Source organism: Protopterus annectens, chromosome 9.part0 (assembly GCF_019279795.1).
Source record: "Protopterus annectens isolate FY-2018-M chromosome 9.part0, PAN1.0, whole genome shotgun sequence".
Classification (NCBI taxonomy): domain Eukaryota; kingdom Metazoa; phylum Chordata; order Ceratodontiformes; family Protopteridae; genus Protopterus; species Protopterus annectens.
Genome location: NC_056743.1, coordinates 1,548,193,875 through 1,548,213,916, shown reverse-complemented (window position 1 = coordinate 1,548,213,916; position 20,042 = coordinate 1,548,193,875).

Genomic DNA, 20,042 nt, shown 5'->3' with positions numbered 1-20,042 from the left:
GGCGCCGAGGCCGATGTATGAACCGAGCTCACCTGCACCGAAGCTCCGAGAGGGAGTATGGGGTCGGACAAGGGTCCTATGCCACTCACCCCTTTGGAGCCGACGAGAGAGCACCATCGATGGAATCGGAGCTGACGATGGAACCGAAGGAGATAAAGTTATCGGAGCCGACGGTTCCACTACTCGAACCACAACGAACTCCGGCTCCGAGCTCAATGGAGTCGGAGGAGAAACATCAACAGAAGTGGATGGAGCAGACACCTGTTGAGGAGAGCTGGATAACATTTTGGCAAGTGCCTGTGACTTTAGCAACCTACTGACCACTCTCTCCACGTCGTGATCTGAGAGCCTAGAGGATCGAGAGGAGTGAGAAGATCTGTGACTGCGCTCGCTTTGCAGCAGGGGAGACGGAGGAGCCAAATGCATCGATTCCAGAGAAGGGGACCTCAGCCTCTTGTGGCTCTGCGAAGGCTCCGAAGTTTCTGATGGAGCCGACGGGGAGATAATCTTATCGGTTCCAGCCGGAACCGAAGTAGCAGGTAGAGACTGAACCAAAGATGGCTCCGAACTTGGAACCGACAATATGGTAGATTTAGGGGATTTCACAGGTTGAGTCTTGGCCGGTAAATCCTGGGGCTTTAAAAGGCCCCTAAGAATAAGCTTATTCTTATGCTCCTGCAGAACTCTTGGACTAGATGCATGGCAGATAGAACAAGAGTCCTGCAGGTGCACAGCGCCTAAACAATAGATGCAAGAAGTGTGCCCATCTGTCAGCGACATTTTCTGACAGCATGGGTCACACTTCTTGAACCCAGACACCTTGGATTCTTTGGACATCCTGTGATAAAAAATACAACAATAGCTACCAATCAAAAAACAGTGTAAAGAGAAAAAACACAGTACACTACAGACTAAAGCTAAAGTTTTTTTTTTTTTTTTTTTTTTTTTTAAATAGGAAAGCCTCTAACTCAAACGGCTAACCTGACAGGAATAAGGAAGGGGGGGGGGGGGGACTCTCTAAATTAAACAAGTTCTAAAGGGAGAAGGAAGCTACAAATACACACTTAGCTAACGCAACAAATATAAGACTAAAAACTAATAAAAACCCCTAAGAAAAGACTATTTCTAGTAAAAAAGTTCTATAAAGAAACTTTATATGAGCCTGAGCCAGAAAAATGACACCTCGCAGCTGAAGTGGCAAACGAGATCTGGGCAGCTAGCGCTAGGCATCATGGGATAAGGGGTAGCCTCGAGCCAGTAAACCGCGCTCGAGCTATAGAAGATGGCTGAGTCGGAGCCAAGGATTGGCTCTGATCCCAACCAGCAAGAACGAAGGCGAGATAGACAACTTAACATGAGATGTTCCTTTCATAAAGGCCTTGCAGAGCTTATGAGACATTATGCTAGAATTAAATATACTGATATGAAAATTAGAAATGGCAGCTAGTTGTAATCTAATGGTAGCGGAAGCCGCGCCAGACTGAAAAAGCTGTGCTAGAAATTCAAGAATTTCATGGACTGGGGCTGAGAAAGGATCCAAATTTCTAGATTCTGCCCAGTAAGAAAACAGTTTCCATTTACTAGCATATGTTTTCCTCGTAGTAGACTTATGTGAGGAAACAATAATATCACGGATTGCTGGGGAAATATTGGAAAGCCTGGCTAAGGTTGGAAGTGGAGTAACCAAGCTGTGAGCTGGAGAGTTTGAAGGGATTGGTGCAACCTGCCTGATTGGTGAATCAGAAGATCTGGAACTGGGTCCAGAATCCATGGTTGATCCAGAAGGTGTAGGTGTAGGAATGGAAACCATATTTGTCGAGGCCAATATGGGGCAATGAGGATCATTTTGCAACCCAACGATTTTGCTTTATGTACAAGTCTTGGAATTAGGGGAAAAGCGTAAAGGAGTCCCTGAGGCCAATCGTGGACTAGAGCATCTCTGGGTATATGACCTGGAAGAGGAAGTAGGGAGAAGTAGCTGCTACATTTGTTGTTGAGAGGAGTGGCAAATAGGTCGCAGCAAGGCTGTCCCCATTTGTGGAAGATAAGATCCGCAACTTCCTGATTCAGAGACCACTCATGAGGCATGAGGATAGCTCTGCTGAGCCTGGCTGCTATGACGTTGGATTTCCCAGGGATGTGCGTTGCTATCAGAAAACGTTGGGAGGTAATCACCCATTGCCACAGTCTGAGTGCTTCTCGACACAAGGGGTAAGACCTGATCCCACCCTGCTTGTTTATGTACCACACCACTGACATGTTGTCCGTTTGGATTGCAATGGCCCCGGAAAGAAGAGAGTCTTGAAGAACTTGCAACACTAGGAGAACCACTCTCATTTCTAGGACACTGATATGCAGATGGTACTCATAAAGTTGCCAAGTGCCTTGGCCTGTCCTGCCTAGATAATGCCCCCCCCATCAGGGAGGTGTCCATGGTCACTGTGGCTACTGGAGGGGGTTGTATGAAGGGTCTGCCCTGAATTACTAGTGGGGAGACCATCCAACAAGAAAGGTGCCTTTTGCATGTTTCTGTGATAAGGATTATGTGAGACATGGGTAATTCCTGGAAAGACCACTGCGTGAAAAGAAGCCACTGAAGGATTCTCATGTGGAAACGCACTAATGAGACAAGAAGAATGGCAGCTGCCATGGAGCCTAGAGCTTGGAGGACATGTCTGACTTGAAACCTTTTGCTCTGCATTAGAATTAACACTTGTTGATGAATAGTGGAAACTCTTTCCTGTGGTAATCTTGCAAACATTTATTTTGTGTTTAATTCTGCTCCTATGTATGTGATAGACTGACAGGGCAACAAGGCAGATTTTTCGAAATTTACTGTAATGCCTAGTTGAGTGCATGATGTGATTGTATAATCCCATGCCTCTAAGAGTTGACGCCTGGTGGTAGCAGTCAGGAGCCAGTCGTCTAGATAGGGAAACACCTGGAATCCTTGACACCTCAGGTGAGCCGTGACTACTGCCATACACTTGGTGAACACCCTGGGGGCTGAGGGGAGACCAAAGGGCAGAGCTCTGAACAGGTAATGACTGGCCCCTACCCGGAAGCGAAGAAATCTCCTGGAGTGTCTGTCCAGCTTGATATGGTAGTACACATCCTGAAGATCTATCGAGCACATCCAATTAACTGAACCAGAAAGGGGAAAATGGACTGCAGTGTCACCATCTGGAACTTTTCTTTTAGTACAGATTTGTTCAATCTGCTGAGATCCAGTATTGGTCTTCAGTTCCCCGTCTTTTTTGGTACTAAAAAGAATCTTGAGTAAGTTCCTGATCCTAGTTGGTCTGCGGTGACTTCTTGAATGGCTCTCTCTTCTAGCAGTCTTGAAACTTCTGTGACTGCTTGATCCCTTAGATTGGGTGGGACATCTGGGATGGGCTTTTTTGATTCTGTGGGGATTGATGGAAGGGAATTTTGTAACCTCCGGATATGATGGATAGTACCCAACTGTCTCTTGTTATATTTTGCCAGGCTTTTGGGTACAGTGAAAGTCTTCCCCAGACTGCCTCCAGAGATGAGCAGTCGGGCAACCCTTCAGGGATGCTGGAAGGGTTTGGCAGAGGTTTCTCTGTCACCCTGGTTTTTCCAGTCCCCCTCTGCCACGGCGTCTGTTATTGTTGTTTCCCCCTCTGCCCCTGGGGGAAAAATCACCACGTGTGTCAGGCAAGGGTCCCTGGGATTTTCGGAACCACATCTTTCCACTCTTCTGACCCTTGGGATAAGGTCTGGAAGGAGTGGAAAAATGGACTCCCACAGCAGAGAGAGTCTTGCCTTCCTGCTCACACCTGGTCAACGTGTCTTTCACCTGAGGCCCAAAGAGAAAGGAGCCATCAAAGGGAGTATTGGTGAAGGACGCTCGAAAGGGTTCCGCAAACTGACACAGCCACATCCGAGCATGTCTCCTGAGAGCAATACCTGTTCCTGTGGCTCTGCTCGCTCCATCGGCTGCATAGGAAATCAGCCTCATGGAGGAGTTGACTAAGGAATTAAGAGTCGCAAGCTGAGAAGCTACTTTGGATGGTGCTCCCTCAGCTGTAGGATCTTCAAGGGCATCTCCAAACTCTCCAAGCTTGACTGATAATCCATGGTTTATGACTGTTAATTGTCACTGATATTCCACACTGTGAAACAGGTACATGCCTGTCACAGTAATGCAATGTACATGAAGGACAGTACACTAATCTTAGCAAGGAAGTAAGCCTTAACATGGGACAATCACACTGCTGTTACATTGTCCTGTCCACACTTATGCATTTGTCCCAAAACCTTTGATTGCACAGTGCCAGCTATCCCAAGCAGTGACTTTTTAGTTTTAGATAATTAAATTCAGACATTTCCTGTGGTGCTTGCAATTAATACTGTGCTTTCTAGATTGTATAACTTTTAGTTATGTACTTACCATAACTTCGGATGTATGGGTTCCATCTCGCCTACATTCATAACTGATGGGGTTCGGAGCCGATCCATCGGCTCCAACTCGGCCACTATATAGTAGAACGAAGTCTCTAATTGGCTGGGCTACCCCTTATCCCAGAATGCACCACGCCTGCTTCCCCAGATCTTGTTTGTTCGCTTTTTTTATACCTACCATCCAGGCACAGAAACATACCAGCAACTGTAACAAACTAAAGTCCTTCAAGAGAAAAAAACTCAGTAAGTAGCAACATTTCCTTTAAATCCAATGGGAAGGGGGAAGGAGGGCGGGTACGTATGAATGTAGGCGAGATGGATCCCATACATCCGAAGTTATGGTAAGTACATAACTAAAAGATGTAATGGGATCCTATCTCGCCTACATTCATAACTGATGGGACAGCATCCCTAGCACCTAAGTCCCGGGTGGCTCATTGGAAAACACTCCTGAGAACTGTGGAACCAAAGGAAGCTCAACCTCGAGAAGCCACATCTATCTTGTAATGAGAAATGAAGGTGTGCGGAGAAGTCCAGGTGGCGGCCGCACAGATATCATCTATCGATAATTTGGAGTGGAATGCTACAGAAGTAGCCATTGCCCTGGTAGAATGAGCCTTGACTGGGAATGGTAGCTCTTTGCCGAACTGTAAATAAATGAAGGAGATGCAATCTTTAATCCATTTGGCTATGGTGGTTTTAGCCACCGGTTGACCCAACCTATTTTCCGCAAAGGACACAAACAGCTGATCTGACTTTCGTGTCTGATTGGTCCTACTTAAATAAAAACGCAGTTGTCTGTGAACATCCAATTGATGGAAAATATATTCTGCGCTATTGGAGAATTTGGGAAAAAAGACAGGGAGCTCCAAGGATTGTTGAATGCATAAGGGGGATGCTACCTTGGGCAAGAAAGAGGAATTTAACTTGAGAGACACTCTGTCTTTGTGAAAAGTCAAATAAGGAGGATTAGAACAGAGAGCCTGAAGCTCTGAGACCTGCTTGGCAGAGGTTATTGCCACCAAAAAGGCGGTTTTTTCCAAGATAGAAATTTTATATCACAAGTAGCTGCTGGTTCAAAGGGGCGGGCAGTTAAAGAAGCTAGAACCATATTCAGATCCCAAGGGGGCACAGGATGGGCTAGTGGGGGCCGAAGGAGCCACGCTCCTTTAAGGAAAGATTTGCAAAGCCTGTTTGCCATTAAGGAAGGCTCAAAGGAGACATGAAAATTAGAGATAGCCACCAGTTGGACTTTAATTGTGGAAACTGAAGAGCCCAAATAAAACAAAGAAGCCAGGAATTCTAAAACCTGAGGTACTGGGGCGGTAAGAGGGTCTACACCTCATTGCTGGGCCCAAAGAGCAAACCTCTTCCACTTGCTGGAATACAGTTTAATAGTGGAAGGTTTGTGAGAAGAGGACAAAATGTGGATGACGTCTAGAGAAAGAGAGTTATCTCTGACTAAGGTTGGAAGTGGAGTAACCAGGCGTCCAACCTCAAGGACCTGAGGGATGGATGAGACTGACCCAACTGATGAGTTAACAGGTCGGGCACCAGGTCCAGAAACCATGGGCCCTCCACCGCATACCTCAGAAGGAAGGGGAACCAAACCTGACGAGGCCAGTGTGGAGCGATCAAAATCATGTCGCTTCCTAGATAAATCGCCTTCTGTATCACCTTCGGGAGAAGGGGAACCAGAGGGAAGGCGTAAAGTAGACCGGGGGGCCAACTGTGAGCTAGAGCGTCCCTAGGAATCTGCCCCTGAGAGGGAGTCAGAGTGAAGAACTCCCTGCATTTCGCACTGTGAGGGCTGGCGAACAAGTCGCAACAAGGGAGGCCGCACTTGGTGAAAATGTTTGCAGCCACCCTGTCATTGAGGGACCACTCATGGGGCAACAGGAGAGTCCTGCTCAGCCTGTTTGCAATCACATTGGATTTCCCCGGAATGTGCGTTACCACTAGGAAACGCTGGGTAGAAATCGCCCAATGCCGCACTCTCATGGCCTCTCGGCAAAGAGGGTAGTTCCTGGTTCCGCCTTGCTTGTTTATGTACCAGACTACCGACATGTTGTCGGATAGGATCGCAATAGTACCCCGGGGAAGAGCATGATGAAGTGCTTGCAACACCAGTAGCACCGCTCTCATTTCCAGGATATTGATATGTAAGTGCGTTTCATGAGCCTGCCACGTACCTTGGACAGACCTGTCCAGATAATGCCCCCCCACCCTATCTGGGAGGCGTCCATGGTCACCGTGGCAACGGGAGGCTGAAGGGCAAAGGGTTGCCCCTGGTCCAGGTTGGACCGAAGCAGCCACCAACGTAGGTCCTGACGGCAAATTTCCGTAATCTGGACCAAATGGTTCAAGGGGAGATCCTGAAAGGACCATTGAACCGACAGTAGCCATTGCAGCACCCACATGTGCAGCCTGGCTAAGGGGACTAGAAGAATAGTCGAGGCCATCATGCCCAATAACTGCAGAATCAGTCTGGCCTGAACTCGTGATCTGAGTAACAAGGTTTGAACCTGAGACTGCAGGACCTGAATCCTTTCTACCGGCAAGAATGCCCGCATTCTTCTAGTGTCTAACTCTGCGCCTATAAAGGTAATACGCTGAGACGGCTGCAGCACAGATTTTCCCCAATTGAACGTGATTCCTAGTGAATGACCCAAACTGACTGTGGTCATAAGCACCCGAACTAATAGATGCTTGGAGGTGGCAGTAAGGAGCCAGTCGTCTAGATAGGGAAACACTTGGAATCCTAGACTTCTCAAGTGAGCTGTCACTATTGCCAGACACTTGGTGAACACCCTGGGGGCTGTGGTGAGACCAAAGGGCAGTGCTCGGAACTGGAAATGACTGGTTCCCAGGCGGAAGCGTAAGTGACTCCTGGACTCGACTTATCAGGATGTGATAGTAAGCGTCCTTGAGATCTATGGAGCACATCCAGACATCCTTCTCCAATAACGGGAGAATGGACTGAAGGGTGACCATTCGGAATTTGGATTTTTTTACAAAGCGATTCAATGATCTGAGGTCCAAAATGGGCTTTAAGTCCCCTGTCTTTTTTGGCACCAAAAATAGTCTTGAGTAAGTTCCTGATCCGATCTGGTCGGCGGGGACAGGCTGGATGACTCCTTTTCTTAGCAGCTTTGAGACCTCGACCGCTGCTTGATCCCGCTGACTGGGTGGCACATCCGGGATTTTCCTGATAGGAAGAGGGGGCTTGATGAAAGGGATGAGATAGCCTCCGGTTATGGTTCGGAGCACCCACTGATCCTTGGTGATAGATTCCCAAGCCTGTGGGTGTTCCACAAAGCGATCCCCGACTGGCTCTGAAGATGCGCAGTCGGGCACCGTCTCAGGGATGGTGAGCGTAGGATGGACCACGAAAGGAATCGCGGTCTCCAGAGTTACGGGGGCCTCTGCCGCCTCTGGGGCGGCGTCTTCCTGAATCCCCCCCCTGCCTCTAGAGGGGGATCACTCGGTGGAGTAGGGAAAGACCTTTGAGATTTTCTGAACCACATTTTCCCTCCTCTCTGGGCCTTGGGGTAAGGTTTAGAGGGAGCGGAAAAACAGGCCCCCACGGCAGTCAAGGTCTTGCCCTCCTGCTTGCATCGAGTCAGTGTGTCCTTCACCTTGGGTCCAAACAGGGAGGACCCATCAAAGGGAGCATCAGTGAAGGAAGACTTAAAGGCTTCCGCAAAGGGACACAAGCATAACCAGGCGTGTCTTCTAAGAGCCACGCCTGTTCCCGCTGCTCTACTCGCCCCTACGGCCGCATATGAGATGAGCCTCATGGACGAGTTGACTATCGAAGATAGGGTAGTCATCTGGGTGCCAACAGTTTGGGCTAACACCTCAGGAAGATTACCCGTAAGACTCACCTAACTCTTTGAGGAGGTCCCTTTGGAGCCTGGTAAAATGACAAAGATAATTCAGCGATTGCAGGGTAAAGGCCGCTGAAGAAAGGGTACGCTTCCCATACCTATCCATGCTCCTGGAATCCTTATTAGGAGGGTGAATAGACATTGAAGCCTCTGCCACGTCCTGCTGAGTGGCAGATGCCACCACCATCGCATCTACTGCAACTCCTTTGGTCCTTTTTAAAACCAGACTTCTGCTCTTTCAACATCCTATCACACCACTGTTTTACCACAACGTTAAGTAGGGCACGAGCCCTTAGACTCAAACAGGACTGGCCCAAGATACAGCACACAAAACGGGCAGAAGCCCACTAACTTAAACGGGCTTAGCCCGATAAAACAGAACGTACAGTAAGACAAATTCAGCACACTTACAGACAAATAAGGGCAAGGGCCCTCTAACTTAAACGGGCCTTGCCCGGTAAATAGAAAAAATACCAATTACACCAAAAAAGGTTTACACACACATGTAAAGATGTTAAAACAGCTGTTTGTTAAATTTATGAAGAAACCCCTAGGTCAAAAGACCAAAAAATAACCAAAAAACTACTTAGCTCCAGCCAAGTCGAGACCACGTCTAGCTTGAAAAGCGGCAAACGAGATCTGGGGAAGCAGGCGTGGTGCATTCTGGGATAAGGGGTAGCCCAGCCAATTAGAGACTTCGTTCTACTATATAGTGGCCGAGTCGGAGACGATGGATCGGCTCCGAACCCCATCAGTTATGAATGTAGGCAAGATAGGATCCCATTACATCTAGATATGTAGGAGTGCGTGTCGGGGTCATGGTGGCACGTAAGTATCACTTTACTGTCAAATGTGCTATGCCAACTTCCACTGAGGAGAATGCAACTAACTTTGCACAGAGCTCTCACTACACTTTATCACACCTTTAACACAAACATGCTCTCAGCACATGTCACCTGACCTCGAAGGCGTCCCGACCTCTAGGCAGAGAAAGTTCCAGCTCCGAAAAAACAGGAGGCTTTCTCCGCGTCAAGGGTGATGGCTCTGAGGCCATTGTTGGAGCCGAGCTCACCTGCGCCGAAGCTCCGAGGGGGAGAACGGGATTGGACAAGGGTCCGATGCCACTATCCCCCTCGGAGCCGATGAGAGAGCCTCGGTGCCCAAATCCCTCCATAGAAGGTACAATCGAGGTAATCAGAGCCAACGCTGGAAGGAGAGATGATTGGCGCCGATGGTTCTACTACCTGCGGATCCATGGTCTCCGGCTCCGAGCTAAATGTAGTCTGAGGAGGAACAGAAATAGAGGCGGTTGGAGCCGATACCTGTTGAGGTGGGCTGGACAGAATTTTTGCCAGGGCCTGTGACTTAAGCAACCTACTTACTACTCTCTCCACAACATGATCCGATAATCTAGAGGATCGAGAGGAGTGGGAAGAATGATGGCTACGTTTACTCTGTAATCAAGGTGACTGAGGTGCCGAGTGGATGGACTCCAAGAACGGAGACCTCAGTCTCTTATGGCTCTGAGACTGCTCCGAAATAGCAGATGGAGCCAACGGAGTTGTCTTGTCGCTGCCAGCCGGCACCGACATACCGACATACTTGGTTGGTCAAGTAAAGGAGTCGGCTCCGAAGGTGGAGCCGACGGCTTGACAGACTTTGGGGAGTTCGCTGACTGAGTACTTTTAGCCGGAGAATCTTGAGGCTTCAATAATCCCCGAAGGATTAATTTGTTTTTGCACTTCAGCAAGACCCTTGGACTAAAAGCGTGACATATAGAACAGGAGTCCTACATGTGAACAGCGCCCAAACAATATACATAACTAGTGTGCCTATCTATCAGACATTTTCTGACGGCATGAGTCACACTTTTTGAAGCAAGATACTATAATATCTAAAGATACCAAGGTAACAACAACCACAACAACAATAATAATAAGCTACATTACAAAAAACAAGAAACAAAGGGGGGGGGGGGGCTCTCTAATTTAAACAAGTTCAAGGGAACAGAAGGCCAGCAAGTTATGGAGCGACGGCCAACAAAGCTAAAATACACAAGAAAGCGATAAGGGATAAAGGAATATTTCAAGAATAAACAATATATTAATAGAAAAAAACTATATTAAGCCTGAGCCAGTAAGGAAGCAACCTCACAGCTGAAGCGGCAAATGAGATCTGTGTTGCTGATGTTGGGCATGCTGGGATAAGGGGTAGCCTCGAGCCAGTAAACAGCTCTCGAGCTACAGAAGATGGCCGATTTGGAGCCAAGGATCGGCTCCGAACGCAAACAGCAAGAACGAAGACGAGATGGACAATTTAACATCAATATTTTTCAGTCTACAGATATTTACAGAATGGAGGTAGGAGTGTGGGTTCGTAAGAATGAAGGGCGAGATGGACTACAAACATGGAACGCTATGGTGAGTACTTAGCTTCTTTATGTTCTGTAGTCCTATCTCGCCTTCATTCTTACTGATGGGACAGCGTCCCTAGCACCTTATTCTTGGGTGGCTCAAGGAAAAATAGTCCTGAGTAGCGTGGAACCAAAGGATGTTCTACCCCTGGAGGCTAAATCCAATTTGTAATGAGTAACAAATGTGTGAGGGTTAGCCCAAGTTGCTGCTGCACAGATATTATCAAGTGGGACCCTGGCTTGAAATGCTGCAGAGGTAGACTGAGCTCTCGTAGAATGAGCTTTGATTTTGAAAGGTAAAGGCTTAACCTCAGAGGTGTAAATGTAAGCTATACAGCTACAAATCCAATTTGAGAGGGTCACTTTAGAAACTGGTAAACCTGACCTGGATTCGGAAAAAGAAATAAATAACTGGTCTGACAACCTTAATTCCTTAGTCCGGTGCAAACAAAAACTTAACTGTCTATGAACATCCAACTGATCAAACCTGTATTCTGCTGCGTTGGAATGATTTAGGAAGAACACCGGAAGTTCTATGGATTGGTTCAAAGTGCTATGGGAACAGACCTTGGGGACAAAGGATGGATTAGAATGAAGAGATACTCTGTCTTTGTGAAAAATCAGATAAGGGGTTTTTACAGACAGTGCGTGTAACTCTGACGTGATTGCCACCACAAACAAGGTCTTCCAAGACAGAAATTTTAAAAGCGATGAATGAGAAGGCTCAAAGGGCGGAGATGTCAATTTGGATAGCACAAAATTCAAATCCCATGAAGCAACAGGTTCCTGAAATGGGGGTCTTAAAGTGGCACCTTTGAGGAAGGTTTTGTACAGCCTATGTGATATCAGATTAGAATCTGGTATGCCTAAATGAAAATTAGAAATCGCTGCCACTTGAACCCTAATAGTGGCAGCCACAGATCCCAGGTGGAAAAGCTCATACAGGAATTCCAAAACCACCAGAATGGAGGCGGTATAAGGGTCAACATTATTTTTCTCAGCCCAGATAGAGAATCTCCTCCATTTACTGGAATATAATCTCCTAGTGAAGGGTTTATGAGATGATGTTAGTATACGAGTCACGGAGGGTGAGAAGTCGTGAAGCCTGACTAAGGGTGGAACTGGAGCAGCCAAGCTGTCAAATTGAGGGTGTGTAAAGTGGGATGAAGCGAGCCTGACATGAGATCTGGGTCTGGGTCCAGAATCCAAGGATCATCTAGGAGAAGAGGCCCGAGAAAGGGGAACCAAACCTGGCGAGGCCAGTAAGGAGCAATGAGCATCAGTTTGCTTTCCAGCTGTTTCGCTTTCTGAATAACCTTGGATATGAGAGAAAAGGGAGGGAAAGCATAAAGGAGACCCAGAGGCCAATCTTGAACAAGTGTGTCTCTCAGTGACTCCCCTGGAGGGGGGATGAGGGAGAAATAGCTGCTGCATTTGGCATTGATCGGGCTGGCAAAAAGATTGCAGCAAGGCTGTCCCCATCTGAGGAAAATCTGCTCCGCTATTTCCTGTTTCAGAGACCACTCGTGAGGCATCAAGATTGCCCGGCTGAGTTTGTCGGCTATCACGCTGGTTGTCCCCGGGATGTGTGTCGCCACCAGAAAACGCTGGGAAGATATCACCCATTTCCAAACTCGAATGGCCTCTCGACAGAGTGGGTATGATCTGGTTCCACCTTGTCTGTTGATATACCATACTACCGACATGTCTGATTGTATTGCAATCGTCCCAAGAGGCAGAAGGTCGTAAAGTGCTTGCAATGCCATGAGCACCTCCCTCGTCTCTAGAATACTGATATGCAGGTGAGCCTCGTGATCTTGCCATGTGCCTTGGACAGTCCTGCCTAGATAATGCCCCCCCAACCTATCTTTGAGGCATCTGTGGTCACAGTGGCAACAGGTTGGCAAGGGACAAATGAAGTGCCCGTGGTTAACTGGTTGGGTCCACCAAATGAGGTCCTTCTTGCAAGAGTCTGTCAGCAGTATGTGATGAGTTAATGGTACATGTTGAAAGGACCACTGGGTCGACAGCAGCCACTGAAGAATCTGCATATGTAGTCTAGCTAGCGGCACTAGTAGCATGGTGGAAGCCATGGTCCCAGAAGCTTCAGAACAGTCTTGGCCTTGACTTTTTGTAGGGGGAGAAGACGTTGAATTTGAAGAACCAGATTCTGTGCCCTTTCTACTGGAAGACGAGCCAACATATCTACTGTGTCTATCTCTGCACCTATAAAAGTCACAAATTGAGAGGGCAATAAGGCAGATTTTTCCCAATTGATAGTAATCCCCAACTGGGCACAAAGTTGAATGGTAGCGTCCCTGGTCTGAAGAAGTAGATGCCTGGTGGGGGCAGTAAGGAGCCATTCGTCCAGATACAGAAACACCTGGAATCCTCAACGTCTCAGGTGAGCTGTCACTACTGCCATACACTTTGTGAACACCCTGGGGGCTGTGGTAAGACCAAAGGGCAGAGCATGAAACTGGTAGTGACTGGCTGCCAGCCAGAAGTGTAGATAACTCCTCAATGCCATGTCCATTTTTATGTGGCAGTAAGCGTCTTGGAGGTCTATTGAGCACATCCAAGTGTCTTTCCCTAGTAACGGGAGTATAGACTGCAGTGTCACTATCCAAAACTTGTCCTTCTTTACTGATTCGTTCAATCTGCTGAGGTCCAAGATGGGCCTCCAGTCCCCTGTACGTTTTGGCACTAAAAATAATCTGGAGTAAGTTCTGGATCCTATTTGGTCTGCTGCTGGGACGGTTTGGATGACTCTTTTTGCCAGCAACCTCCACAGTTGCCTGATCTCTGTGATTGGGTGGAACATCTGGGATCCTCTTGGGAACATAAGGTGGCAGACAAAAAGGGTATGACATAGCCTCTGGTAATTATTCTTTGTACCTATTTGTCTTGAGTGATACTTAGCCAGGCTTCTGGATACAAAGAAATGCGACCCACGACCGGCTCCAGAGAAGCACAGTCGGGCCCCACATCAGGAGCGCTGGTAAGGCCGGCCCCAAAATTAATCGCAGCCTCCCTGGTTTTGTGGTCCACCCCTGCCTCTAGGGTGATGTCTACCATTTCCTCCTCTGCCTCTGTAGGAGTCACCCTGTGCATCTTGGAAAAACCTCCAGCACTTCTTGAACCACATTTTACCACCTCTCTGACCCTTAGGGTATGGTCTAGAGGGGACAGTAAAATGTACTCCCACAGCAGAGAGTGTTTTTCCTTCTTGCTCGCACTGGGTGAGTGTGTCCTTTACCTTGGGTCCAAATAATGAAGAACCGTCGAAGGGGGCATTGGTAAAGGCAGACTTGAAGGTTCCACAAAATTACACAAATGCATCCAGGAATAACGCCTTAGGGAAATTCCTGAACCTGCTCCTCTACTCGCTCCATCAGCTGCATACGAGATAAGCCTCATGGATGAGTTGACAATACAGTTCAAGGTGGACAAATTGGGTAGACACTGTGTCAGGGACTCCTTCAGTGCATGTACCTTGTAGAGAATCTCCTAACTCCTTCAGGAGATCTCTCTGAAACCTCGTGAAGTGTGTAAGGTAGTTCAGTGATCTAAGAGTAAATGAAAAGATATGCTTCCCGTATCTGTCCATCGTTCGAGACACTTTATTCGGCGGATGAACAGAAGTAGTAGTTTCCGCTAGCTTCTTCTTAGTGGCCACTGCCACCACCATGGCATCTACGGGAACACCTTTAGACAGAAATCCCTTTTCTCTGGGTGCAGAAACTTATTTGGTCTCCTGGGGACTGGTTCCAAGGCATCAGGAGTATCCCACACCTTCCGACTAACGAGCTCCATCAGTTTGTCGAAGGGTGGAGACACCGAAGAGGCCTTCAGGTACACAGACTCCTCATCAGAAGGGGTGGCAATGGGCCAGCCACACCTCTGCTTAAGGATTTCCAGGATGTCTACGAAGGAGAGATCAGAGGATGACTTGGGGGACCCTTCTGACTCCTTGAGGTCGGTGTCCGAGGTAAGAGACTCATCATAGGAGTCTACATGCTTGATCTTGCATGTTCTCTTCTGTGGGGGCTCCTCAGAAGGATATTCCCAGGAGGTCTCGGAAGAATGGGGGCCACCAGCCAGTGGCTCCTGAGGCTGCGGGACTCTGCTGTCCAGAGAGGGGGTAGGAGCTCTGACAGAAGTAGGTGTCCTAGGGGAGAGAGTGTCGGTACCCCTGGTAGGAGCTGATGATTGGGACATCACACTCATCATCTCGAATGCCGACCTCTCTGGCTCCGAAGACTTCCTCGACTCCGAGGAAACAGAGGATGCCATCGGTTCCAGAGCTATCGGCTCCAAGACAGATGTAGGGTACGAGCTCACCCTCACCAACACTCCAAGAGGAAGGCTCAGAACCGAAGAGGTTCGGTTCCAGGCGTCCCTGTTGGGGATGACAGGGGTGCTTCGGCTCGTAGACACCACGGACGGCATCGAGAGTGTCAGAGCGGAACTTGGCTCTGAAACAACCTCAGGGGGAGCTGGAGCCGAGGGCTCCACCAGTGGTACCAAACACTCCGGCTCCAAAAGACCAGCATGGCTCGGACGAGGAATCACTGAAGGGGGGATGGACTCAAGTGGCCCCGGAACCAACTGGGTCAGAGCCAACAACAATTTAGGTAAGGCAGATGACTTCAGAAATCTCAGCACTACCCTCTCCACATTTTCTTCCGATAAACTCCTGGAAGACCTAGAAGACAGAGTTGGAGAATGGGATCTCTGCAATATGGGTGACCTTAATGTAAGGGAGACTGGTAAAGGATCCGTAGACCAGCTCCATTGAATACTCTCAGTGGTCGGCTCTGAAATACTTGGTGCTGACCCTGTAACCACAATTGTAGAACCCTCGATCAGTTCTGAACTCAGTGGGGCCGATGAGGCAGAAATTTTGTCAGACTTAGTAATTTTTAGGGGCAGCTCCGAGACACCAGCCGGCTCCAGGGAGGGCCTCTTAGAGGATTTGGATTTCTCCTTTTTAGATCCCCGAGATCTAGCAGATGAGGAGAGCTTGCCAGATCTTCCTCAAAGGAATGTTTTAAGAGACCTTTTAGTATAACCTTATTGTTTCTGTCTTGCAACACCCTTGCACTAAAAGAGTGGCAAAATAAGCAAGTTTCCTGTAAGTGGATGGCCCCAAGACAGTATACGCAGTTACTGTGGCCATCCCTTCAAGACATCTTCTGCGAGCATTTCACACATTTTTTAAAGTCAGATGGCTTATGATCCTTGGCTTCCTTAGACATCTCACAGAAGACTGAACTCACACACACACACAGGAAGGAAAGATGGAGGACTAGGTCCTCTAACTTAAACGGGCCTAGCCCTAAAGGAACAGACAAAGACACACCATGAGGACTAGGTCCTTTAACTTAAACGGACCTAACCTTGGTAGAGAAGAAGGAAAATAGGTCCTCTAACTAAAACGGACCTAAGGGTTGCAGAAACAAGTAGGGAGTCTCGCACACACACTAGAGCAGGAATGCAAGTCTAGCTAGTGGGGAAAAAACAAATAACGAGAACGAAGGTTAACAGAGCCTCGTTCTGTCTGCAATACTAATAACTGTAAATATCAACAAGCAGAAGCTCCGCAAGCAAATCTATTACTTATAATATTTAAGAAAGCACACACAGCATAAACTAAGTGCAAAAGGCACCTACAAACACTAATATAAATAGCAGAACCCCCGCTAGTAAAGCTATTAGTTATAAAATGTAAGAAAGCGCACACACACAGCCTAAACTAAGCACAAAAGGCGCCTACAAATACAAACATGAATGTAGATGTCTATGTATATAACAACCCAGTGAACCAACTGGCACACAGAATACCAAAGTACTATAGGGCCAACGGCCTACTGTACTCAAGAAACTGCACACAAAAACGCTCTGAAAAATGCTATCTAACTACAAACACGACTCTAACGAAAGTTATAAAATGCTATATAATGCTATCAAAAAGTGAAAAAAAGTTTTATCCAAAATTTTTAACAAAATGTGTTAGACTTAGCCACGGCCAAGAAGAAGCACATCCGAACTTGTCGACGAGGCAAACGAGATCTGGGGATTGTACTGGTGCACAATGGGGATACCTACCTAGCCACGAGCCAACTAGAAGATTTCGAGCTTGCAAATAAGCCGAGTCGGAGCCGAGGATTGGCTCTAATCCCATCAGTAAGAATGAAAGTGAGATAGGACTACAGAACATAATATCTTTACTTATGAGAAATATTTACAATGCAATAAAACAATTGGGAGAAGAAAAGTAATTTTGAAAGCATGTTAGGCATGTTTTAATGAACAAGTAAAAGTACAATTAAAGCAATAAATTACAAAAAGATATAAATATAGAGAAAGTGGGAATAAGAAATACAATGAGCTAAGCAAGGAAATATAGATTTATCAATTGAAGGGTAGAATAGTTAAGCACATAGCAGAGTTGTAACAGACAGAGGCACAGTGAGTAGGAATATAGTATAGGAATATATATTTCAGCCAGGTTTGGTACAGGAGTACAGCCAGTTGTTGTTAAGGGGTTCTTTCGGAAGATGTTTCAATTTAGGGGTCTATATTAGAAGACCAAAAGTTTAAAATAGTGAATGCTCTAAAGAGTGAAAATGCCGGACCTCAAAATCATTATTGTGGGGGGATAAATAAATATTCCAACTCCGAGATCGCACTACAGTGAGGAAAGGGCAAATATTCTGATCTTCACTGTACTGCGATCTCAAAAAAAGCACTTCGAGGTCCGGCATTTTCGCTTTTTAGAGCGTTCACGATTTTAAACTTTTGGTCTTCTAATATATAGACCCGAATTTGGAGTGGTTGGTAGTGTTTAGGATTTCTTGAGATAGTGAATTCTATTGATTGGATATATGGTTTGAGGAAAAGAGAATCATCAAAACTGTTATTAGATTTGATAACTTTTATTTATTTATTTTTTTTGTGATTGGACCCAAGTGATCTAGGCCAGGAGTAGGTTTGAACCTGGTTATTAAGAAAAGGACAACTGTTAGGATGGTATGGAATGGGTGAAGCTGAGTTGATTAAAGGAAAGTAGATTAGGGAGTTCAAGCCATTTTAGGTGTTTCACTGCAGTACAATGATGAGATCTATAAGGAAAGTTAAAGGCAAATGTTGCTGTTTTATTATAACAGGTTTCAATTTTATTTAAGTCAGTTTTGAGAGGTTGGTAAAGAGTGGAGATGCATAAGGTAGAAAGGAAAGAAGGTATGAAATAGCTACTGCTTTTCTAGTTGTATATGTAAGGAAGGGCTTGATTCTGTAGAGGGATCCAAGTTTTGTGTACTTTTTTGATTGTGATTGCAAGGTGTGTATCATATCTAAGGTTATTATCTATGGTCACCCCTAACAGTTTTGATTGTGCCACAGGTTCTATTATTGTGTTATCGGAGGACTAGATGGAGAAAGGGGTGAAGTAGGCTTGTGGTTTGTTATTGACAAATAACACAAATTTGATCTTATTGGGACTAAGAACAAGCGGAGAATGAGAAAGAAAGTTTTCAATGTCATTAAAGGCAGCCTGAGTTACATGATTAAGTGCAGATAAGGAGATAGTTGAACAAATGAGGTTGGAGTCATCAGCATATTGTATAATTGTAGCATTTTTTGTGGCAAAGGAAGAGTTTATTTGTAAAATTAGACAAGAGTAGTGGTCCAAGTATGGAACCTTGATGTATTCCCACTGAGACAGGTAAAAGAGAAGATAAGTGACTGTGCCATTTTTCTGCCTGTTGGCGATCAGGTAGGTAACTATGAAGCCAGGAGAGTATGGAATGAGATAGATTTAAAGATGCTAGCTCATGCAAAAGTTTCTGTTGGGAGACTGTATCAAAAGTTTTGACATATCAAGTAAGACAGAAGATATTTGGAGGTCAGAATTTCTAAGCTGATTACCAGTGTTAGTGAATCTAATCAGAGCTGCTGTAGTACTGTGCTGTGGCCTAAAGCTATGTAGTGATGGAGATAGTAAATTATTGTCATTAAGGTATTGAATAAGTTATGCATGAATACATTTTTTCCAGGATCTTAGCACAGTAGGAGAGGATAGCAATAGGTCTATAATTATTAAGTTCCATGGATGATTCCCATTTGTGTAAAGGGATAATGTATGAAATTTTCCATAATTTTGGGATGTATTGTTCAGAGATAGACCAACTGAATAAGACAGATTGGATATGAGATAGTGTCTGATGGCAATTTTAAAAAAATATATTTGGAAGTTGATCTGCAGCAAGAGAGGAGGGTTTAAGTCTGGACAGTAGTTTCTTAATGAAATTAGTAGGTACAGGTTTAAGATAGAAAGATTTATCAATGTCATTTTGCATAGGTAATACTAAGGGAAAGTTATTATTATCATGTACCAGTGAAAGAATTGAGTTGATAACATGGGAATTGAACTGAGAGGAAATGCGGTTTATATAACTGGAAGTGGTGGGGTCAGGACTTGTGATTTTAGCTGGGTTTGTCAGGTTTTTGATGGCTTGCCAAAACTTTTGAGGATTATTTTGGTAGTTATTCTGTATATTTGCAGAGTATGTTTTTTTGCCATTTTTGATTTGTGTTTTGGCTAGGTTATGTAATTGTCGATATTTGAGCAGAGTCATTTAATTTTTTGTCTTCTGGTAGTGGTACCACATTTTGTCCCTTAGTTAAAGGAAGTTTTTGGTATCTTTGGTCAGCCAGGGTATCTGTTTTGCATTGGTGCAACATTTTCTCAGGGGGAGGCTAAATTATTTAAAATGTCTAGAATTTTTTTTATTACAATACTCTACGCGGCTTAATCAAGGTGAAGGTACTTAAGTGGAGACTAATCACAGTTATGAAATAGAGTATTAAAATTTTCTGTGAGAAGTTTCTTTATGTATGAACTTATAAACAGTGTTTTTAAGTGGGTGGATCTATTTTTTGATTAGGTAAGTGGGAGTATGACCACTTAGGTTGACTGGAAGACAACCAGTACTGTAGCTGAGGATGAAAGTTGTTATGAGGATAATGGATTTTTTAAGATTAAGTTTCAGGTGATTTACAAGTATTTCTAGATCGTGTAATTGCGTTTATATCACATTATCGAAAGATGAAAATAGTGAACGTTATTTCATCGGCTCCAAAACATCTAAACATGAAAATATCGAACATTCAGAACAACAAATTTTTTCCCATGGAAAAAATTTGCAGCTCCGAAACACATACACACAACACAAGCACATCAAACAAACAGCAACCACACACATACACAAATTCCTACATCTAATGCTACACTAAAGTAAACATAC